At 42.1% G+C, this 24,046-nt stretch overlaps 1 long non-coding RNA gene across 1 annotated transcript; it reads left to right on the top strand.

Annotated features, from left to right (window-relative positions):
* Window positions 1-11,022: 11,022 nt before the first annotated feature.
* Window positions 11,023-22,719, top strand: LOC310837054. The gene is made up of 3 exons (XR_014560384.1): window positions 11,023-11,253; window positions 12,073-12,189; window positions 22,410-22,719. It is a non-coding gene; the product is annotated as an uncharacterized lncRNA (long non-coding RNA).
* Window positions 22,720-24,046: the final 1,327 nt, after the last annotated feature.

Below are 24,046 nucleotides of genomic sequence, written 5' to 3'. Positions count from 1 at the left end.
CCTGGGGATCAGTCTTATGAAATGTCCATAAGAAAACGGCTGCAGCAGTGTGGTGATTGAAAGACAGATTTGGTAAATGGTTTAAAAGGCAGACCTTCGGGGGGGACTTATCAAGAGATGGTAATGGGCTAAAGGACTTCAGGAAAAATTAGATAGAATCAGCATTCCCCTAAGGGAAATGGCTGAAAATTAATCCTGCCATCAACATTTGAGATCACTGAATTTTCCATATGAAGATTTTGAATTATGAGAGTTTAAAAATACCTGAGAATTACTTTTATTTTTTTCTGAGAAGAAACAAACAAACAAACAAACAAACAAACAAACAAACAAACAAAGGTGGGGAGCTGGTTTCCTATGGGCCAAATCTGGCCCACACAACTAGTTTGCCAGCCTGTCTTTAGCAGCAGTCCAAAAGGACTTTCTGAAGCAGTAGTGGACAGTGGGGTGGGGTGGCAGTGCTCACCTGGCCTCTGGACATCTGGGTCTTTGCTGCTATTGGACAGGGGAAGGGCAAGAGGGCAGGAAGTTTAGCATAGTACAAATGCACAAGTGAAGGCAATCTGGCATCCCTGCTGGTATACTTGCATCACACTGATCTCCCTGACACCTCACTCCTTTCCTAATAAGTAGCAGTGACTCAGCTCCCAATATGTAGCGGTGACTCAAGCGAGTGCTGCAACTTTACCACTGTCCGCATTTCTCTTCCTTCTCAGTCAGAAAGACCAGGGTCTAGTGAAGCCTGCAACATGGGGAACTACTGTCCCAAGCCACTAGTCCCCAAAGGTTTCACTTGTCTTTCACATTCAGAAAAGTAAGTGTGATAGGAAAACTGGCTATGCTGAGATCCAGTGCCTCGAAACACCTACCAATATCTCCTCCCCTACAACTACTAAGGGAAAGAATATAGTATATGCAATGTATTTCTTTTGCAAAATGTCTCCAGCTGATACACAGCCTCCCAACTTCAATCACCATTGCTTTGAATTACTCAATAATGTTGAAAAGTAAATGAGGAAATTGCTTTGAAAACTGTTCCTAGATATTTGCACATCACAACTATCAAAATGTAGTCGCTCCCTAATAGGTATGTATCTCACCACTCCCAAATGCTGATATTTGTTTCGTCTTGATATAAATATAAATTTCAGTAATTTAGTGAACTCTCTATTAGGTGTGCTTATTTGGAAGGTAACAATTATGACTACTTCAGTTTCCTAGCAACATACACAATGTGTGCGGATTCTGGTGGTGGTGGGGTTGCTGTCCAGAGGAAGAACATTTAAACAGTAACGATGTCAAAGTATTCCAGTGGAAAAAGAAGCAGAAATTGCTGAAGTTGGTATGCTCGTCTTTAGTCAGGAATGAAAATCAGTCAAGCAAATGCAAGCAGTATTTATTGATATTTTTGCTGTTTTTAAGTCCAGAAACAATATGCAGTTGGTGACTCTAACATTGTTTTGATGTTTCCTTTACACTGAAATGAATGTCGGTTATGAAAATTGTTACATAATGTACCTTAAATAGCAGACAGGAAAAACAACAACAACAACTTAATATTTGGCAGAAACTGAACTACAGCAAAATGGAAACAGTGTTGATTGTGACAAATACAGGTTGGAATGGAAATCACTACCATCTTAGATCCCTAGCTCCCAAAGAATTGTCTTTATACAGCCAGTGCCAAAGTATGTGAATAGGAAGGAAAGCAGAAATATGACGAGGTTGTCAAGCTTTACCCAGAATTTTCACTGTGCAGAAAATTGGATCAATACAATGAAACAAAACTAATGAGATAACCCTAAAGATGCCTGACTCACCTTGATGTAGTCTTTATGTCAGCGCGCACACGCACAGACACATACATACACAATGGATCCTCTAGTTACGTACCGCTCAGGATATGTAACTTTCAGGTTACGAACGCGGCAAACTCGGAAGTGTATACTTCTGGGTTTCGCCGCATGCGCAGAAGCGCTCAATCGCAGAAGAGACGCCTCTGCCTACGGACTTTTCTGGTTGCAGACGGACCCCCGGAACGAATTTAATTCGTTTCTGGAGGGTCCACTGTGTATATGTGTGTGTGTGTGTGTATTGCTGCAATATATCAAACCCCTCAGAAATAATATGTATGCATCTGTAAAGCAATTGCACAGTTCTTTTAAATTTTGGATTCACAGATATTTCATTACTCTGCCTTGCTCAATTACAATTTAATATTTACCTTTGTGTTTATGAATTATATATATCACAAGGTCAGGATCTTTGGAAAGAGAACCAAAAAATACATCAGATTTTTCAAGCTACACTAAGTGTTGCATGTTTTATAGAAACCTTTCTCTTCCCTTTTATATCAAGAGATGCAGGTACAACGGTAGATAGGCTTCCCAGAAGGTTTCATTATGGAGACATTATCAAGGAAGCACAACATGAAATACAGCCTTTTCCTGAAGTGTGAGCTTAGACATTTTTTCTCACGAATTTATAGAGAAGTAGGCAACCTGCTTATTACTTAGAGCAATGATGGAAAATTTTTGTGAAGCTTTTAACTAAATAATTTTGAAGCTTTAATTAGATGCATACACATGGACATGTTTGGGGTAAAGCTAGTTCATCAGTTAAGGAGACATTCACCATGCCTCATGGGGAATATGCACATCTTCTGACCATATAGAAGCAGGGCTAGCCAACCCATGAGACAAGGTGAGGCGACCGCCTCAGGCAGCAGGATCCCAAGGAGAAGCAGATCCTGATGTTGATCTTTATTCCTCTCTTGTTCCTGATGTAGATCTTCACTTGCCCCTTCTTCCCTGGGTGTGTTTGTGTGCACCATTTTGTGCTTTACCTCAAGAGCCAAAATGCCTTAGGCAGGCCCTTTGTAGAGGGAGTTGTGCACATTAACCATGATATGTATGTGTTTTTCCTCTGACGGGCTAATTCCACCACCCAAATGTCCCCCTGGACTCAGGAATGGGCACAACCCCCTCTCAGGGGTTGACCAAACCATCGAGTCCCTGGATTCCTTTAATAGAATAGCCTTCACATAGGGGTGGCGAGACCATTCTCCCATCCCTATCACCTGAGCCAGAGCCTATCCGCCACACTAGCAGCCGCACTCGCTGCCAACCACTCACACCTGTAACCAATCCTTTAACCCTGCTGACACGGCGGTCAGCCACAAATCATTCCTAATCACATACAGATGAACCCCATCAAGCCTGTAACCGACTACACCTGAACAGAACTAAAAGCATGTGAGGTGCTTGGCTGAGAAGAAGTTCCTCTCTCCATAAGCTGCGCTGCTGGAAGCCCTGAACTCCCAGAACCTGGGGGTGCTGACTGTGAACGTGGCAGTCCCAACCAAAAGGCCTGCTGAACCGTGACACCCATACTCCTGGGATGACCCCTGGAACTAGCTGGGACTGGAATCCTGGAAAACTGTAATTGGGAAAACAAAGCCCCAGAGGAATCAAAAGCCTCACTCCCTTCACTTGCATTGGAGGGACCATGGGCTTCATAAACAATAGAAGAAGAGGATGGGCCAGGCTGGAGATCAAGCTGCCTCCCAAACTGCTGAGCCAATGACTCAAGCTCTGAATTCAACCTTGTCAAGGCTGCAGGGTCCGAGCCAATATTGGCAACAATAGAACCCAGACGATCCAGCGTTTTGCTGAGGAACTGCTGGGGCTTGCACTGAACGCAGAGACTGAAATGGGTCCTAAAGGACTAGGGTTCCTTTTAACAGGCATCTCAATAAGCTCTCCCACACTACAAAATAAATAAATTAACTTTTAACTGTTAAAATGGCACTCCCCCCAAAACAAGTGTTGGAGATAAGCAGTGTCCAGTGCACAGCGGAATGATGAAAAGTACGTGCCAACATGCTCTATATTACTTTATTTACACTTCAAAGCTGGTAATTTACAGAAAAACATTTTCCCTCTGCCGGAGCAGAGAAAGGCATCCTCTCTCCTCTAAAGCACGGAGAGAATCACACTGAACTGCAAAGAACAGTGAGAAAACAGGAAACCAGTGTACGTCACATCCAGTCTCCTTTCCCGTGAGAAAACCCAACAGCACTTGACTGTGGAATGTAAACATTGTCTTGTGACAAGCACTTCGCTGCTCAGTGAAGGAAGCAGAAACCAACAACAAGATGGCGCTCCCACCAAAATAAGCCAGGGAAAATGTCCACCCGCCCCAGTAGTTTCCCCCAACCAGCCTTAAAATTGGGAGGTGGGGTTATAGAATTCACCAGGCTTACAGAGAGGGAACTCTCAAAAGCCGAAACAGCAAACAAAACAATCATTATAACTCAAAATATTTTTGCCCCCACTAAACTTAATTCAAGGCTCTTTAAATATAACTGCTCAAAATTGCTGCTCCCAGAACTCAGGAAAACAGAGGAAACTCCACAGCCAAAAGCACCAAAGGCAAAAGCCCCGTGGGTGAAATCTCCTCTGCAAATAATAAGAGGGGCCGCTGAGCAGAGGTTTTTTCTGGGCCGCAGTGATGCAGCACTCCGGGAGCCCCCAGATCAACCAGCTCATAAGCTAAGGCCCTTCGAGGGAATAGCAAACGCTACACAAAGCCACAAATATAAAATCGGAATCCACGGCAAGCCCCGCAAAAGGGAGCACTCTAGAACCCGAAGGAAATTAACGAAAAGCTCTAAAATGGAGCGCTAAGGGGCCGTAGCCCCATGGGGCAAAAGCCCCACTTAGTAAGGGAAGGGCAAGGACGGGGAAGATTAACTTAAAATGAAAACAAGGGAAAAGGAAGAGGGTGAAAGGAATTAAAAGAAGGGATAACGGAAAGATATCACTAGGGTGATCCATCAAAGGTAAATCGCTCTCTCTCTCGGCTCGCAGAGAACACGCTGTTAGTGTTCTGAATGCATGTGCCGAAAGAGGAAGCTCTGGGTCACGTGCATGGGTATAAATAGGTCCCTCGAACCATTTGGACTGCGTCTCATTGGCCAAATTGCACCCAGCTACGAGGGACCTACCAATTGGGTGCTATGGCTGACCAATCGTACCCACCCACAACACAGAGTGTCGGTTTTCCAGGTCTCACCGTCCTAATCTTTAAGGGAGGACCCGATTTATTAGAATGTTGTTTGTTTCATCACAAAGTTTGGCTCAGTTCATTCAGCACAATCCCAAACTCATCTGGGTCTCCATATAACTTCTGCGATCTGATTTTTCTTTCTTCTTCTTTTTAAAGAAACTTGATCCAATTACTTTTTCGAGGATCTGATGAAGAGTCTGCAGGTGTCACTGGTGTACATTCTCATTAAACAGAAATGGGAAGCCAGAGTATCTTTTTCACACACCTGTTTAGACATATCAAGTCACTGATCTTTCAAAATGTATTTGGTGGAGTTTTTGTTTTGCTTTGTTATTTGGGGTAGAGTTGGTGGGAGTTGATATTTCCTGTGCTGTGGAATGTTTGGTGCTTTTTATTGGTGGGAATCAGATCTAGGTTTTAGTCTTGGTATCAGGGGCAGAACTGGACCGATGGCAAAACTTGGCATTGCCCATCTTGAAAAGAAGAATTCAGTTCCCTCATCAAATTCATATTAAGTAATGAAACCAGATATTATTATTATTATTATTATTATTATTATTATTATTATTATTTAAAGCAAAGAAAGAAATAAGCTGCTCTTAGGGATTTTAAAAACATTAAGGGGAAATGATAAAGATATACAAAACTGCCCATGTATGGTGTATAGTAGGCATGTCCAACACCCAAGAGACTAAGCAACAGAAATGTATTCAGTGCAAATTATCCTTTCTTTACAATCAGTCCAGAAGAACCACATCACTTATCTAAAATAGCAGAAGCAACGATGGATCTAAGCTTCAGGGCCCCTAACTGAAAATTGTAGAGAGAGCAGATAGAATTACCACATTTTACCACCTGGAACAATTATATGCAGATGCATGACTTTTACATATTTTATCTATATTGAAGTACAGTTCTGGTTGCCTCACCACAAAATGGAAACTAGAGATGGGGAAACCAAAATGATCAATGGGTTTCTTGGGAGGGTGGGGGACTAAGCGTGGTGTGGAAGAAGTGGACAGATAAAAGTTTTCTTCCTCTTTCATAATACTAAAAGCCAGGGTAATCCAACGAGGCCAAAAGGTGGGACATTCAGGGCAGACAGAAAGTTCTCCACACAGTGCAAACTATGGAATCACAAGACATCAGGATGGCTACAAACTCAGATTGTTTAAAAGGTGATTAGACAAATTCATGGAGGTTAAGACTATTAGTGACTACTGGCAATGATTGTTATGTCCTATGGGACGTGGGTGGCGCTGTGGTCTAAACCACTGAGCCTCTTGGGCTTGCTGATTGGAAGGTTCAAATCCCAGCAATGGGGTGAGCTCCTGTTGCTCTGTCCCAGCTCTTGCCAACCTAGCAGTTTGAAAGCATGTCAGTACAAGTAGATAAATACTGTAGGTACCGCTGCGGCGGGAAGGTAAACGGCATTTCCGTGCGCTCTGGTTTCCATCACAGTGTTCAGTTGCACCAGAAGTGGTTTAGTCATTTGGCCACATGACTTGGAAACCTGTCTGTGGACAAACACTGAAAGCTAGATGAGCGCTGCAACCCCATAGTCACCTTTGACTGGACTTAACTGTCCAGGGGTCCTTTACCTTTTACCTCCACCATTGAGGCAGTATGCCCTTGACTATTAGTCACTGGGAATCAGAGTGCTGTTGCACTCAGGTCCTATTTGTGGGGCTTCCCAAAGGCATCTGGCTGGCTGATGTGAGAACAGAATGGTGGCTGGATGGCCCTTTAACCAGATGCAACACAGCTCTTCTTTTGTTCTTAAAGAAATTGGAAAGGCTTCAGGATTCCTCCCCGCCCTCCACCCACTCAAAAGCCAGACCAGGTAAGAAGTATTTGCACAGCCTTAGTTTCTCATAATTTAAATGTATAATTCATTTTAGATCCGGTATATTTTTTTGTGCCATGACAAATTTGGAAATACTAGAGATGACGTCTTTATCCTTTGTAGGATCATGAACAATCAATAGCAATTGATTGGCATGCCCTGTTGTGTCGAGACTAAGCTGTGTTTCTTTATCTCAGTGTAGATTGTATCTTGGTTGTGTATTCATTATTGGAATTACAGGTCAAATTGTAGCATTCTTTTTTTTTTTTAAGTGCAGAGATTTACTGTTTGTAAAGGGACACTTTCAAGGTTACTTATTCACACATCTCTATTCTATTATAATTTATTATAAAGTCATCTCCACACCCCCACATCCCGGTGCTGCTTTCTTGAACCATCCTGTTGAATCTGATGGGATTGCAGGTACAAATACAAAATTCACTTATAATTCTTCATACATCTGGTAAATTAAACTTTTTAAAAAGAGATCTTATTGAAGTTATAACAATTTAACAATTTAACCCAAACAGGAAATATAAACAATTACGCTTAGCAGTTTAGATAGTACCTAACCACACTTAAGGGGAAAGGTTCTGTTAAGCACAATGGGACTTACACCCAAGTAAAAACACATAGGACTGTGCTGTTAAGAGTTTTATCTGTTTGACATGGATGGATTAGATGGAGAGGACAGTGGTTTTGCATGGCGAGTCCCGCCTCCCCCCTTGGAAAATAAAGACACAAGACACAGCATTTAAGGTTAATGGGCAAAAAAGGCCACAACTTTATTGATTGCAGGAATTGAGCGGTATTGGCTTAGGCATTGGTCCTACCGACTAACCGCCTTCAGCCTGATTGCATGAAGGCCGGCAAGGGTTAACCACCAGTGGGGGGGAGTCCTGCTTATGTACATCAACTAGGAGCTCCCCCGGGGTCACCGCTCGGGGGCATGCCTTAGGCCCACACCTCCATAGGCTTCAGACAGGGCAACGCCCCCCGGAATCCTTTACCGAACTACCCTTCGATTTAGGGGAAGGTGATGGTGCTTCCTCCCCCCCCATCTGCATAACAATACCCTTACCAATGCCTAACCACCAATGCTGAAGAAGTTGTGACGATTTGTTATGAGGTAGGTGAAAAAACCAAATGGCTGGTGCCAGTTTGCCAAATGGAAAAATTCCTACCAGGCCCCTTGACAGTGACCAACCAAAGTCCATAGCAATGTCAGAGAGCCAAACCTAAGGGCGGGCGGGGTGGGAAACCAGAGCAGCTGGTGCAAAGAAGAGAGGGAAAGCCTCAGCCGCGCCGGCCCTAAATAGCCTGGGCCACGCCTCCCTGGCCAGTTGATTGGCTGGCCAAGGAGATGACGTGCCTGAGGATTCCCTCAGTCTCGCGGAGGCCCCAGCGCACGTGGAGAGGGTGTGGGGCCCGCAACACCACCTCCTCTCCAGCTCGGAAGTGGCTTTCTCCCAGTAGCACTGCGCTCATTAGCATGGGTATGAGCAAGGGCAAGACATCAGTTGTAAAGCTGAATGTGATCTAGTGTCTAGAGCCCCACAGGTGCACACACACACACACACATACACACACACACTTGCAAGCCTGCCACTGCAGCCTGGAGCTTCCCCACCTCTTTCTGTCCCCATCCTGATGATTTTTGCACAGCCAGGAGGACACCACCACCTCTGTCCCACATCACAATCCATCATTGATCCTTGGACTTTCCAACTACCCCATAAAGTAGGTCAGTTTTGCTCTTCTGGTATTACAGTTGTGAAGCTAATGCATAGAGGATGGAGCTGGATAAAGGCCCCCCTTAACTTCAAGGTAGAGCAGAAGCAGGAATTTAAGAGATAAATTGCAGTTCAGAGACCAGGTCATAACAGCACACTAGTATTTTATTGATCTATTTGTTCATTTGATTTTTTTAAACAAAACAAAACAAAAACCTACATTTACTTATTTTGCTTTGTGAGTGAGGATGGAATATATGGAAATGATATGCACTAGAGCACAGTATTTGGTTTGACACTTCAGCTGGCCTGGGATCTTGGGGCTTTGAGTGAAACTTGCCATTCAGGCCTGTGTGGACCTGGGAATAGATCACATCAAACAGCATAGGCTTATATCAGAATGAATTGACTTTGGATCAGGACACTATTATGACTGCTGCTTTTGTTGTTATTTAACACTTACAAAGCACCTGCATTTTTTAAAAGGATTGTACATAGACTAAACTATAATAGAGTCCATGCTCAAATACTCACAATCTAATGTGATACAAAACAAAACTGGGAAGTGCAAAGTAAAGCAAGCTTTGGGGCCTCTGCTCCCGTGTGTTCTTCAAAAAACTAGTGGATGATGAAATTTGGGGGGCCATTTCATTTAATGTTTTCTAGAATTTTCTATTTGCCAATGGTTGCTTTCTCCCCACCTGTTTCAACTTATATTTGCAGAAATCTGTCACACGCAGCAACAGGCACAAATAATTCCATCGCAAATGAGCAGGGTGGGCTTTTTTCGTGGTTTTTTTTTTCTTTCCTTTTTGCAAAGTTCTAGCAAAAGAGATAAAAAGTAGGTAACTTTCCTTCAAGTGTGTTATTTCTGTGATGCTTTGAAGTGTTTGATCTGTGCTATTTTGTCATACTGAAGTAATGAGGGTGTCTGCAAATCAGGCATTTTGCTACATGAGACAGGTGTAAAAATGAGCCCTATCGGATTTTGTCACTTTTCTATCTATAATGTATGCGACAGTCTTTTCGCTTACATCTAATGCAGATCAACTTTTTAAAAGTGTACCTTAGACTACTTATGGATTCTGCACTGTGGTGGCAATGCATATGACAATGTTCTTGTGCGCCTCTGTCTTCTCTTATATATCTAAGCAGTTTTCAACGATATGAGCTCAACCGTGATTTGAGTTTATCTTCTAGCCTCAGAGGACAGAGCTGTGATCTAGTAACTATGCTCAGGTATCATTACCTTCAGCATTAGATAGGATAGTACAAAGGCTGCTGTTGTAGCTGTTGCTTTCCCTGGTCACTTGAATGTGTCACAACATCAGACTTCTGTTCCTTAGATAGTCAGGAGGGCTGCCAAGAACAACTGTGACTGGCTACTTACTACTGCCCAGTTTCCTTGATATGACAGAGCCTAATCAACAGAGGCACTAGGCTAAAATACTGCTACATCCATCTATTATTCCCTGCTATGTAAGCGCTAAGACTCTAAGACTCCAAGACCCATTCTCCCTTGCAGCCCCTTATGCTGGGAACATCTTCCAAAAATCCAGGTGTCCTTCAACCTTTCTCTCTGCCTGCAACCCACATTCCTTCCATGTCAATTTTTTATATTAAAATGAAACCCAAAGATATGAAGCAGCACAGTCTGCAGATCCATTCCCTGTTATCCTTTTGTTTATTGTAAAGCTGTCTTCAACAACCCAGCACTCTCCAGATTCTTTTTGGGATGCAGCTCCTATTAGCCCAAGAGTCTAGAATGTCTGAAGGGCATCAGGTTGGCAAATCATTAGATAGGTAGGTAAAGAACAATCTACATATTATATTGAGTTGTATATAACCTGCCCTGGGACTGAACAGTAAAGGGCAGGCTAGCAGCCAGTAAGAGCAATACAAGGAAATAAGATTCTGAACTAATCACACACACATACACACACCAATCCTGGCCATGTGGGAGCCTGGGAGCCAGGCAGGGGCTGTGAATAGGGAAGGTGATCTCACTTTTGCTCTTCCCAGCCTCTGCCTGGCAGCCTAGAAACCAGGTGGGGGTGGGGCCAAACAAGTACGCTTGCCACCCCTGCCCAGCACTCACTGAGTGGTGTCATGTGGCACATTACATGATGAGTCACATGACCATGCCCCCTCAATGTGGGGGAGGCAACTTGGTGCCCCTGCTGGTGGGAATAACATGTCAGACCCCTTTTGTCAAATCTTTGCATTCTAAATTCCAATTTTTTTTCCCCTTCCTGAAACTTGAGTGAACTGGGGGGCAGAGAAAATCTAGAAGCCATTTGGAAGGGAAAGAAGCATGGCAATCTAAGCTAATCTAATATATATATATATATATATATATATATATATCCATGTAAAAAAGAGCAATGTAGTTAATTTCAAAATTTCCAATTTCATGCCCACTAATACTATGACGTTGAATTGTTTCTTAATCTGGTCTGTTTTCATATTTGTATTTTTGCAAGAAGGTGATGAGGAAAAATACTGAGCATGTTTTAGTCTTTTCATCTCGAACTCTTCCTTGCCTGATGGAGGATAGAAAAGGGTGGCTGGCTGGCTGTGTAGAAACTGCCCTGGTGTACAAAGGTAAAATTTATGTTGGTTGTTCAACCCACTTTTGCCTTTGGCTCCATCCACACTGGCATGTGATACTCAGTTTTCCAGGTTGAAAAATCTCTGATCTATATCAATGTGGTTGCTGCTGCTGCTGCTTTTATACAGGCAGTTAATATTGTTATAATGTATTTTTGGGGTGAGGAGTTGGCTATATGTTGGGACCCTAATAACCCCAGGATCCAGCAAGTGTTAAAATACAAACTAGGCTAGCTTCCCGCTCAGCTGAGAGTCTGGGTGATAGGTCATTAAGGGAACAAAGGAAGGGATTCTGGGCAAGACCATAAATGGATTGGGGCTCCTACCTCAACTCACAGGTAGTTAGAAAGACAAAATGGCAGGAGTGAGAGTTGGAGTGATGTGAACTAGAATCAAGCAGCAAACTTAGAAGACAGAGTCAGAGCGCTGTTTGATTCCCATTTGAATCAAAGATTGCGGCTATGAAGGAAGGAAGGCCCTCTTGGGTGTTAATGCTCTGAATTGCTCCTTCATAGGCTAAGGTTGTATATATGTGTAGATAAACCATCTATCATAAAGACACCACAGCCTCTTCTGTGTCTCATTTCCAAAGGAAATAAGAACCCTGAACAAGCACCTGGAACCCCTGGGATCTTGCACCACTCAGAGATTTTGGGGGAGGCATGCAACAATATAGTTCAGAGGCACCGTGTCTTGCCATATGCACTATAAACAATTAATGGTGTCAGAAGAGACCCTGTAGTCTATTGCCATGTTGGAGAAACAAACAGTTTGCCCAGATGATGGAAATTAATGACCATGATGGTTTGACAGGATTAACAACCAGAGAGGAGAGGAGGAAATGCTTTATCTCAAATGCAATGGCCAATAAAGCATCGTCCAGCTCAGCAAAACTGGAAAGGTGAAGTGAAGGCTATTGGTTCAGCTGTCGTAAGTTTTAAGAAAGCAGACATCTTTGCAGTGAGAGCTGTTCATGTGTTTTCCCCAACCCATGAAACTTCTTTCCTGGGTTATCAGAGACGTAATTAGTCTCTGGACTCAGCTGTACAGCTGCAAATAAAATGTTTTAAGTGTGTTTAAAGTGCAATATACAATGTGACACTAGATGACGATGGTGAACCTTATGGAAATTGTTATATATATATATAGAGAGAGAGAGAGAGAGAGAGAGAACACTTTTTAAAACAGCATTTTCAGAACATTTTTATATGTGTGTAGAATCCACCTCTTCTCTGCTGCTAAGTAATTCCCCCTTGTTCTGTTTCTTTACTAACTCTAGTCATGCACAAGGTCTCTCTCCTAGTTGTGGAAAGGGATGGGGAAGATTCTGTCTCTAAAATAATCCAGGCTGCAAACCTATTGACCTTGTTGAGCCAGAAAGAATTCCAGAACATAGGCCATACTTGCTGTAATGTTTCCACAACTAGACACTTTGGGCAAGTGGAAGAGTCTATTCAGACGTGAGAATTTTTGTATTAGTTTTTTTTGTGATTATAATACTAGTACTTCTACCCTGGAGCTTAACGTTCCTTTTACACTGCATTATCTGTTATGAAACAGTGGCCTTTTGATCCAAATACCATGTGTATCATTCTAAATTTTAAATATCATGCTGATTTAAAATGGTGGAAAAGAGCTGCATACCACCCCAAATTTTCTCACATGAAATTGCAATGAAAATCCCCACAGTTATGCAGCAAATGACACCACCACTTCCAGAAATCAAAGCTGGCCAATTTATTTGGGCAGCTGAGGCAGAAAACCCTACAAACACACCTTCCCCTCACAGACTGTAAAAAATAAAACTGCAACAATGGAAATGCCTAAACATTTGCTTCCTTTTCATAACACTAAAAACCTGTTTTATTAAGGTCTGTCTAAAATAGGCCAGCCCAGTTCATAGCTTCCCATGCATTCTTAGGTCACACCCACACCATATGTTTAAAGCACTATTATACCTCTTTAACAGTCATGGAGAATCCTGGTAGCCTATCCCACCATTAGCAAACCACAGTTTCCAGAATTCTTCGTGATTGGGGGCCTTTGTTAAGGCTGAAAAGTAATGGGCTCCTCAGTTCCATCAGCATCTCACATAGTAGTATATTAGCCCCAGACAGAAGAGCGAGACAGAAGTTGAGAGGCCTTGAGGGCTGGCAGCTGTGGAGAAGGATGTTCTCCCCCTTGAGATTATAGATCTTTTGGCTTGCTGTACTGCCACTCCTGTGGACTTCAGAGCCTCTTGGAGTGTGGAGAGGGCTTTCAGCAGCCAGTGAGAGGGGCTGGGAAAAAGGAAGTTGGGCAGAGCTGGAATCATGAAGGCAAGACAGGTGGCTGTTGTTGAGAACCAGGCATCACCTCTGTAAGTGGTGCATTTAGGGCAGTGCAACCAGTTCTGCCACACTAGCTGTTGGGCCTAGGGAGTGCTGCAGGGCATCACAGCTATGATGTAGTGAATTGAGCGGAAGAGAAGGTGAGAAGCAATGGAGTGCCAAATTTTGGCCTCGCACAGGGCACTGCTGAAATTTGAAAGACCAAATTCTGCCTCTGATCAAATGCACCAACCTAGGCAGAGATTGTGTTTGCATGAGTGGCAGTCTCATAAGGTGAGAGAGTCTTGTGAGTGAGGCCACCCCACCCCATCTTTAAACAGCTTGATGGGACGGACGTGACAACTGTTGGGACATCTTCATTGCTTTTGTTCAATTCTGAGTCTCTTGTCTTGTGTGTGCGCCTTGGAATCACACTTGGATCTGTGCTTTTTGTTCAGCCCGTATAGAGGTCTCTTCCTTACTCTCAAGTGTAAGTGTCTTGGGACAGGAACATGACAATTATTGCTTTTTAAAAAACAAATAAACCACATGAACAAATAATTTTATCAAATAAACCACATAAACAAATAAACCACACCACAGGCCCCCCATGTTTGCAGGTCATCCTTAGCCTCTCCCCACATGGGAGAGTGGGAGAACAAGTAAGAGAAATTTGGTTTGGCTTTAGTTATAATGCAGATTGACATAACTGGTTGTCTCTTAAAATAATATGGAAACTGAAATTCAGCTGTTCTTCAAAATTCACACTTTTCTTAATTTGGTGATGCAGTTCTTTCACTTAAAAAAGTGTGCATATTAGGAAAAAGTGTGCATAACAATGTACATATTAATTACGACAAACATCCAAAACATTATATAATGAGGGAGATTATATATGAGGGAGATACCCATATGAGAGTTTCATATGAGAAACTATGAGGGAGACAGTTGCATGCAAAATTATGTATAATAAGCACCCACTAAGATACTCAAGAATTTTCAGAAGTTTTCTTTTTTAAAGTCACACACTGATGCAGAAATGTGGCCAGCTGAATATAAGATGGCATAAATGCTTAACTAAGAGAATCTGAAATTGACAGATTCATCCATCCTCATCTCCTCATATCTGTAATGGTGGGTTGTGGAAACCACTTTAATTCTGCAAGCTATTCTGAAGTACTGTCAGAGTGGAAAGTATACATTCCTGGCTCCAGCAAAGCTTTCAGAAGTGGAACCAAACAGCTCCACTCATCCTTATCTGTCTGCAGAGCTCTAGATTTTTAATTCTCAGTAAATCAGTGTTCATGCCAGTATGTTTCGACACTTGCCTTTGTACCAGCGCATCGTGGTTACTTCAAGTGTTAGCTGCGTGACTGAGCTCTGAAGTGTATGGGTATAAAAATCTCTTCAGCGAATCTTGAGAGAATGTGAATACAATGATGATGGCTTAACATTCTAGCTTTCACAGGGAGTAGGAGAGTGGTGGTTGGAAGGTCATAGTACATTGTGAATCATTCCGTCTCCTCCTCATCAACATAGCAACAAGCCTCATTCATCCTGAATTTGCCTGACTGCTCGACCTGTGTCACAATAGAAATCAAGTTTCTGAATGCTTGGAACAAATCCCCAAGTTGAGATTGCCTGCGTTTTTGTCATCCAAGAGTGGTTTTCATTAATTTGAATATAATAGCAGTGATGAAGAGATGTGCTCAGATTTGCAGTGTTTTATACCACAGAAGTTTGGGCTGCAATCTTCTTGTCACTTCCTTAGGAGCAGGCCTTATTGAACAAAATGGGACTTATTTCTGTGTGTACACAGGGCTAGGTAGTGCAGCTCGTAACAATGGGGAGGGGGGCGCTCCTTCCTCCATCACACATCTTGCTTGAGGCCAAGTGTCTGACTTTACAGAGGACAGTTCTTCATTTGAAAGTGTCCTCTAGTTGAAAGACTGTCTGGTCCAGAGATATAGAACCCTAAGAAGGGGGAACAAGGGAGGGTCTTGAAGTGGCCCATCAATAGTTGCCACCTGAGTAATAGACTCTGTAGGCACACAAGACACCTAGTCACAGCCATCTTCACTATGGTGAGTTATAGTGTGTTTCTGTTATTTATATTTAAATGAGAGAAATGACTTTTATTTACCCTGTTTATTTCCACTGCTGTGTATAAATTGGCAAGTGCAAACTTTATGCAAATCTGTGCCCCCTCCCCAGTGATACCTAAAGGGGCACATTTCCTTTCTGTTTTTTTCTCCAGTTCAGACTGTTCTTTCTTCTGGACTTAACACCTGCTATTCCCTTCTTAAGCACTGTCTCCATCCCACTCCTAAAATCAGATCCTGGGATGGCAGGAAGCATCAGAAATGCTTCATAAGACCATAAAAACACAAGAAGTCCTGGTGGATCAGGCCAATGGCCAATCTAGTCCAGCATCCTGTTCTCACAGTGACCAACCAGATGCATATGGGAAGCTCACAAGAAGGAATCAAGCAGAAGAGCAGCTCTCTGAACTTGAGATTTCCAGAAAGTGGAAATTCCTCTGACAGTGGAGGTAGAACATAGCCATTGTGACTAGTAGCCTTTGCTAGCCTTATCCTTCATTAATCATCCTCTGCCCCTTCCTATTACCTAAAGTAGGTTCCTAGTTCTTGCTTTTTTCCTCTCTCAAGTAGGTGGAGACTTGAGAACAATGCAGCAGTCAATGTTCTGCTCTTTTTAACTTGTATTTTTTTTTAAAAAAAAATAATAATCACAAAGCCATATACAAAATTAGCTGTGGTAACTGTATGCAACCTGAATTTTTCAGATGAAGTAGACTTTTGTGGACCAACGGGGCATAAATGTGGGACAGAGCTATCCCCCTCCATTTCTGCTTGCGATCTTCCCACAGACGTGTGGCTAGCCAATGTGGGTAGGATGATAGGGCTAGATAGACTTTTGGCCTGAAACAGCAGGGTCTCCTCTTATGCTAAGTGCTGGAGAGGAGGAGGCAGAATCCTGCATTGTGAGAATCAGCCCTTGGCTAAATGAAATGTGAAGCTTCCTTTAGTGGAAGACCGCTCATTACATAAAATAAATATGGAGCCATTGATTCAGTTAGCGAGCGTTTGAAATGGGTCCTTCATCAGGATGATTTTACAGTGCCATACTCTTAGCACATTTGCTTTGATGGACTGGATTCCCCTTTATTTTTATCACCTCATTTTTGTGCTTTTGTTTATCCATAATATAGCGCTCCTGGAATTAAAAGCATTGTTTATGGCTCTTTTTTTGCACCACGGTTTTGCTAACATGTCGCATCTTTTTGATGTACGGAGACCAGGATTCCTTTCCTGCTTTGTATTAAATATAAACAAAATAAATAAAACTATTAGAAATGCAGAACTCGTTTTATTGCTTTAGCTTGGGTATCTTGTACTTTAGGATACTGCACATTTGACATTAAGCCTTAGTATATGGCTCTTTGAGGGCTTTAATTATTGTCTCTTTCTGCCCCCCTCCTTTGTTCTACTGTGATAATGAAAGTTTGCAAGGAACAAATAACTTCCTTGTTGGATGAATGAATGCAAAACCTGACTCAGATCATTTTCTGCTCCCAACTGTATATACATGGAGATACATCATCCATCACCTGCTTTAACAAACCACTTTCCAAAACAGTTCCAGGGTTCATGTTATGTGTGTTTTAGTTTTTATATTGTAGAGCATCCTGTGATCCTCAGGTGTTACAGAAATTTAATAAATCATAATAATATAGGAAACACAGTGATCTTTGTGATAGATTCAGGTCTACAAATGTGCTCAATGCTGCTGCACTGTAAACTCTTAGCTTACATACATTTGAGTTTTGCATAATAAAAAGGTCACAAGCTGTAGCTCTTGAATTTTGCAGACTTCAGACTCCATTTTCCATTTCCCCTTTCTGCCAGTCTGAACCCGTGTGTACATGAACCTGCCAATTGAGGCTTTTATCAGAATTCTCCAACATCTCTATGCATCATCTAATAACACTGTAACTAAGCAGTGCTTCTAGAAGTAGTCTACAACTGTAGATCCTAAGGCTGTTGCAGTGGCATCACTATGTGCTCTCAAGCATGCTTACCAGTGAAATCTAAACTTCCTTCCCTGCTTGCTGGCTCTAACAACTGGCTCCCCCCCCCCCCCAGTTGGAGAGTCATCTATCTCCAGAGAGTTTCCAAGATCCAATCTGGGTTAAACTTGAAATATACCTGAAAGATCATCTCACACCTTATATGCAGCTTCTGTTTTCTTTTCAATGCCTACTGGAGACCTTCCTCTTCCAACTAGCCTTTTAAATTGAGATCTTTCCCAGTCTGAAAGTGTATTAGGATTTTTTTTTTAAAGTTCTTGTTGCTTCATCACTTATTGTTAGCCACTTTTTGCTCCTTTGGGGACAAAGATTTAAATTTAACAAACAAACAAACAAACAAACAAACAAACAATAAATAAATAAATAAATAAATAAAGGTTATAAATTATTGGCTCTTGAGATTTTGTCCTCTTTTCAATTGCAATATATTGAGCAGTGGCAGAGTTGTGTAGTAACCCGACCTGACCCCAATCTCAGGGATTCAATCACATACCTGCAAATTCAGATTGCACAATTAATGCTGATTCAGTGCATTCCCTCCAACATTTCCTTCCAACATGAAAACAGGGACATCCTCTTCAGCATCAGGAAGTTTCTCCCGTGCTTGATCTCACTGCACACATAGAAGTCATATACACATCAACATTGGTCACCTTGAGCCAATGACAACCTCTCCATCTTAACAATCTCACAAGATTGTTGTAAAGAAAAAAAATGTGTGAGGGCAGCGATCATGTACACCTTCCACAGATAAATAGAATGAAATAAAAATTTAGCAATACAGTGGTACCTCAGGTTACATACGCTTCAGGTTACAGACTCTGCTAACTCAGAAATAGTGTTTCAGGTTAAGGACTTTGCTTCAGGATGAGAACAGAAATTGTGCTCTGGCGGTGCGGCGGCAGCAGGAGGCCCCATTAGCTAAAGTGGTGCTTCAGGTTAAGAACAGTTTCAGGTTAAGTATGGACCTCCAGAACAAATTAAGTACTTAACCCGAGGTACCACTATAAGCTGCTTTGAGTCCCTATTGGGAAAATGCGAAATTAATAATAATAATAATAATAATAATAGAAAATGTGAGAATGATCAGGAACATAAAAGGTAAAGGTAAAGGGATTCCTGATCATTAGGTCCAGTCGTGACTGACTCTGGGGTTGCGGTGCTCATCTCGCTTTATTGGCCAAGGGAGCTTCTGGGTCATGTGGCCAGCATGACAGTCGCTTCTGGCGAACCAGAGCAGCGCACGGAAATGCCGTTTACCTTCCCACTGGAGCGGTACCTATTTATCTACTTGCACTTTGACGTGCTTTCAAACTGCAAGGTTGGCAGGAGCAGGGACCGAGCAACGGGAGCTCATCCCGTCATGGGGATTCGAACCGCTGACCTTCTAATTGGCAAGTCCTAGGCTCTGTGGTTTAACCCACAGCACCACCCACGTCCCAGATCAGGAACATATGAGAGAGTAAATCCTGCTGAACTCAGTGGGACTTAGTTCTGAGTAAAAATACTTAGCATTACAGTGAAAGGCTGTCTTGTCTTTACCCAGTTACCTGGGAGTAAGCTCCATTGAATACAGTGGGACTTACTTCTGAGGAGACAGTGTAAGGTTCCATTTACAATAAAGGAATCAACACTCCCTGCTTTTCCTAAGAAATGGCTGATTGCTGAAGCATTGTGATGAAATAATTTAAAGTGGATTGGTGACCTTTTGCTTCAAAATTATAGGAATGGCTTCATATGCCAGCTTCACCATTTCCTTCATTTACTGAAGGTATTTTATTTTCAGGATAAACAGGAATCTGTTTTTGCACCTAAACACAGATCATTTGTTTGTTCTCTGAGGCATAGAGGAAAAGGGGAAAGCAGGACATTCTGGGATCAAATCAGAAGCCAGGATGGCTTCTGTAATTCCAGGCCTGTCCTTGGAAAATTGGGACACTTGGAGGGTCTGTCAGTACTCTTCAACAACTAACCTGCTTCCACCTCTCCCCCAAATTGCACTTTGTTTCAATTGCTCATCCAGATGCCCTGGAATGTGTGGGATAGCAATTGCTCATCAAAGTTGTGAAAACACATCAGGATGAATGTTCAAAAAACAGCTTGCATAGAAGCCCCGTTTCATGTCCAATAAGCACAGGATGCCTTTGCCCGACAACACTGTGACCCATAGATTGCAGCAAAATACTCGGCAAGGTTTTGCCCAGTATAGTGGTACCTCGGGATGTGAATGGGATCCATTCTGGAGCCCTGTTCACATCCCCAACAGAACGTAAAACGCGACAGCACGTCTGCGCATGTGTGGGTTGCGTTTCGCCGCTTCCACACATTTTGACTGTCTGCACATGCGCACGCGGCGAAACCTGGAAGTAACACGCTCCGTTACTTCTGGGTCGCCATGGAGCACAACCCAAAAGCGCTCAACCTGAAGCATATTTATCCCAAGGTATGACTGTATCTTCTGTGTGATGGGAAAAAGCTGTCCCATGAGCCCTTGCTGAAAAGGAGAAGGGAAGCCTGTATAAGGCTGCTCCCACTTGGGCTCACAGCCATTTTGCTTTGAGAGCTTCCCACCTGCCCTTGGGCTAGAGCCTTAACTGAGCAATTTTAGGTCACTGGTTGACAGGGCCAGAAATGATTCCCTCCTCCCCACCTCTCAACCTGATTGGCACTTTGTTGGGTTCTTTTTCGCCTTTCCCTCAGTAAAATTATGTCTTTCTGTGGTTAGGCAGAAGAACATTGTTTGTATGAGGGCGGAAATGATGCATTCCATCCAGATGGGGCTTGTGGAATGATGACTTGATCCTGGGACCCAATGCCATGCTAACCCTTGCCCTGTCTGCTGCTCTCAATAAAGATTTGGCCTGGTTTTATCCCATCTCAGTTATACAGTCTGGTTATTTTGTTGCTCTCATGGGTCACATAATGTACCTGCCTGGGCAAGTGACCCTTCTTTCTCTTTCACTGGTGAGCTCTTTGAAATGCCTTTGTAATGCTATTCAGCAAGTCTCTTCAGCTATGGAGATATATAAAAACCCAAATAGAAGGTCATCTCTTCACTCTGCATGACAGCATATTTACCATGACATCATTAATCACCACACCAATTATGCAACATTGATTTCATGTTAGTAGAGTGTTAGTTCCTTACCCCAAATCAGACAGATACAATTACTACCCAGAAGGGCTTATGATCGGCATTAGAATTTAGCTCATTGGTTTGCAGTTTAGCACAGGCTTGGAGACAGAGGGCTTTGAAATAGTTGTTACCTAATCCTCTCCCATTATTATTTGCATGTGTCTCATTGACTCAAAAGTCTTATGGCACTGATAAAGTACTCAGATGTAGAAACTGCAGTACGATCTTCAGACCATTGAGTAATGGATGATGGGTTTTTATGCTTGCAACCAGAAGGGCTTGCGGGATCCATTGTTGTTGATGATGTTTTTGTTAATTTTGTATACCGCCCTTCATCCGAATATCCCAGGGCAGTTCGCAATATAAAATACAGAATAAAACTACTAAGTACATAATAAAAACAAGACCCAAAACACAGGAAACCAATAGTCCCTCCGCAAAGGAATATGACATTAAAAAGTGTGAACATCTACAAATAGCAAGGATTTTCCTAAATAAATTAATATGAACAATAATTTCTGATCAGAAAGGATGCCACTACAGGGCATGCCCAACATCATATACCTCAAAGAGCCTTTATCAGTGTTACATCACTTGCCCCTGTTTGAATTAGCCAGTTGCCTCTTAAGACACTGTGGTGTCAACACCCAAAACCTACATTCCAAGCTTATCCTCCATATGTCAGAGCCTTGTGACCCTCAGCATTTTCTCCAAAGTACGCCCTACTGAGTTAAATGAGATTACTCACTAGTAAGAGTGCTTACTAGTGTCCAGAAGCATACTGCATTGTTACATGATATATTTCCCCAGGTTAGACTGCCGTTGATCATAACTTGGCATCTGACCCCCTGTAAACTCACAATATAAACTGAATCTCAACACAGATATTTAGCTTACTTGCCTTACGATTGTTCTGAGAAGCACTTAGCATATTTTGGGTGATTAAAATGTCTGAAACAGAACCATTAATTATGTATTCATTTTATATGTGTACCAGAATGAATTTGCATTTGAACCTAATTTTTTTTTCCTTAGGAAAAAAAAATTAAATGAAAATGCAATAACGTTGAGACAAATAACTCATAAAGGACACTAATGAGTGGTGGGAGATGGAGTGGAAAGGCTTTAAATGCGTCCCATTATTTAGTAGGATAATTAAGGACACAGTTCTACCATGGCATTTTATTACAGAAATAGATAAGATCCCATCGTATTGCAAGCAGGTGTTGTAATGAAGCAAATCGAGACCACTTTCCAAGAGGTTATTCTGGCCCAGAGAAGATTGCCAATTTACCTAATTCCACCTGTAGCAACTTCAACTTACGCTGGCAAAGTCAGTTAGCGGGGGAAGGAATCTTCCATCCTTAATCATTTCTGTTTCTGGCCGGTTTGGGGTTCATGGGGGATTTATTTATTTATTAAGTTTATGAGGGATTTATTTATTTATTAAGTTTGTATACTGCCCTTCGTCTAAAGATCACAGAACAGTTCACAACATAAAAGAATGCAAAATATGTTCTTATTTTTGAGGAATTCAAGCCCACATGGATTATAATTTTATTTGTATGTTATTGATTATATGTATGGTCTGCAGATCATTTGCAACAGATACCATGACATGCTACAAAACATGAAGCAAATAAGAAAACAAGAAGCAAGAAACAATGAAGAACTCACTTCAAACCAAAGAAAAACAGTTAAAAACAAGAAGGAATAATGGCTTGGAGCTGATCAGATTTGTATTACCACCCAGAAAAATGCATTCTCTCGCTTTTGGGGGTCCAGTCCTCAAATAACAAATAAATATCCAAATCTGTTTACAAATGTGTATTTTAGAATAAAATACATTTAGACATGATTTTTAAAGTGCATTAAAATATGTACTTAAATACTCATTTAAATATGAATTTCCAAGTGGAAAATAGATAGATGGGGAAATGGAATGGAGCAGATTTATGAATGAATGAATGCAGCAGTAACACAGGCAGGCAGTAGACTGCCCCATTGATCCCTATCAGAGATGCACAACACTGCCCCATTGATCCCTATCAGAGATGCACAACTTCAAGCCTGATTTTCAAGATGATAGAAAAAGATATTGCCTTTCCTCCAAGGAGCTCAGGGCAACGGTACAAGGTTTCTGCCCCTCATGGGCACTATGCTCCTACAACAGCCCTGCAAAGCAAGTTGGGATTATTGTGACAATGTCAACACCCCTATAACAATGCACATGTTTTGTATGCTGAATGTGCCAAGTTCAATTCCTGGTGGCATCTCCTGTTTGAAGGAGCTCAGGTAGAAGGTGATGGGAACTGCTCTTTATGATGGAGGAAGGAGAATGGCCATGGCTCAGTAGTACAGCATCCGCTTTCCATGCAGAAAGTCCAAGAGTAAATCTGTGGCATCTCCAGGTAGGGCTGGGAGAGACACCTCTTTAAAACCCTGGATAGCCCCTGCCAGTCAGTGCAGACAATACTGGGCTAGGTTGGAAAACTGCCTGACTTTATCTGTGGCCGATTACTATGTCTCAGTGTAGCTTTAAACCCAAAACTTTCTGCTCGCAGTCTGACACTTGGGCACACTGGCTCACAGCTCATGTTTCCCTTCTAGGAGGTGCCATGTGGTTTTGGTTCTCAAGCCTTTGCTAAGAATAGGGATCTTTCTGGGAATGGAGCTACAAAGGAATTTCATTTAATTGTAATTTTTAATTTAAAAACCCATTTCTAATCTTTACACCTCAAACAAAAATGTGAAGTGAAACAAAATTGTCCTTCAGAATTTGCACTTCTCTAAACTTTGCAATGAAGTTCCCCAACCAAACAAGGTGTACACAAATGCATATATTAGGGGGATGTGTGCATTAAAAATGCATGCATTAATGAAAACACCAAACAAAAATAAATTGTATTAGGAAAAAAATGCTTTGCAAAACGGTGCTGATTGGTCAAAGTTGCATACAGAACAGTGCTACGTGTATGTGCAGACAAATCTTCACAAGAGTTAAAAATATATATACATCGCACATTCCTGCATAAATGTGGTGTTTGGAGAAGGCTACACCCCTAAGTAATTTCGTTGTCCCTGAGAGGGGGCAATGACAATAAAGATATTATTATTATTATTATTAATTTAACAACAAAAGAAAAACCCTGCTGGATTTGATCAAAGACACATCTAGTCCTGATTCTGCCCTCACAGTGGCCAACGAGACAGCCAACAAGTAGGACATGA

The sequence above is a fragment of the Podarcis gaigeae genome (assembly GCF_964106915.1).
Source record: "Podarcis gaigeae genome assembly, chromosome: Z".
NCBI lineage: Eukaryota > Metazoa > Chordata > Lepidosauria > Squamata > Lacertidae > Podarcis > Podarcis gaigeae.
The sequence above is the reverse complement of the archived record's forward strand: the minus strand, read 5'-3'. Positions and strand labels throughout refer to the sequence as shown.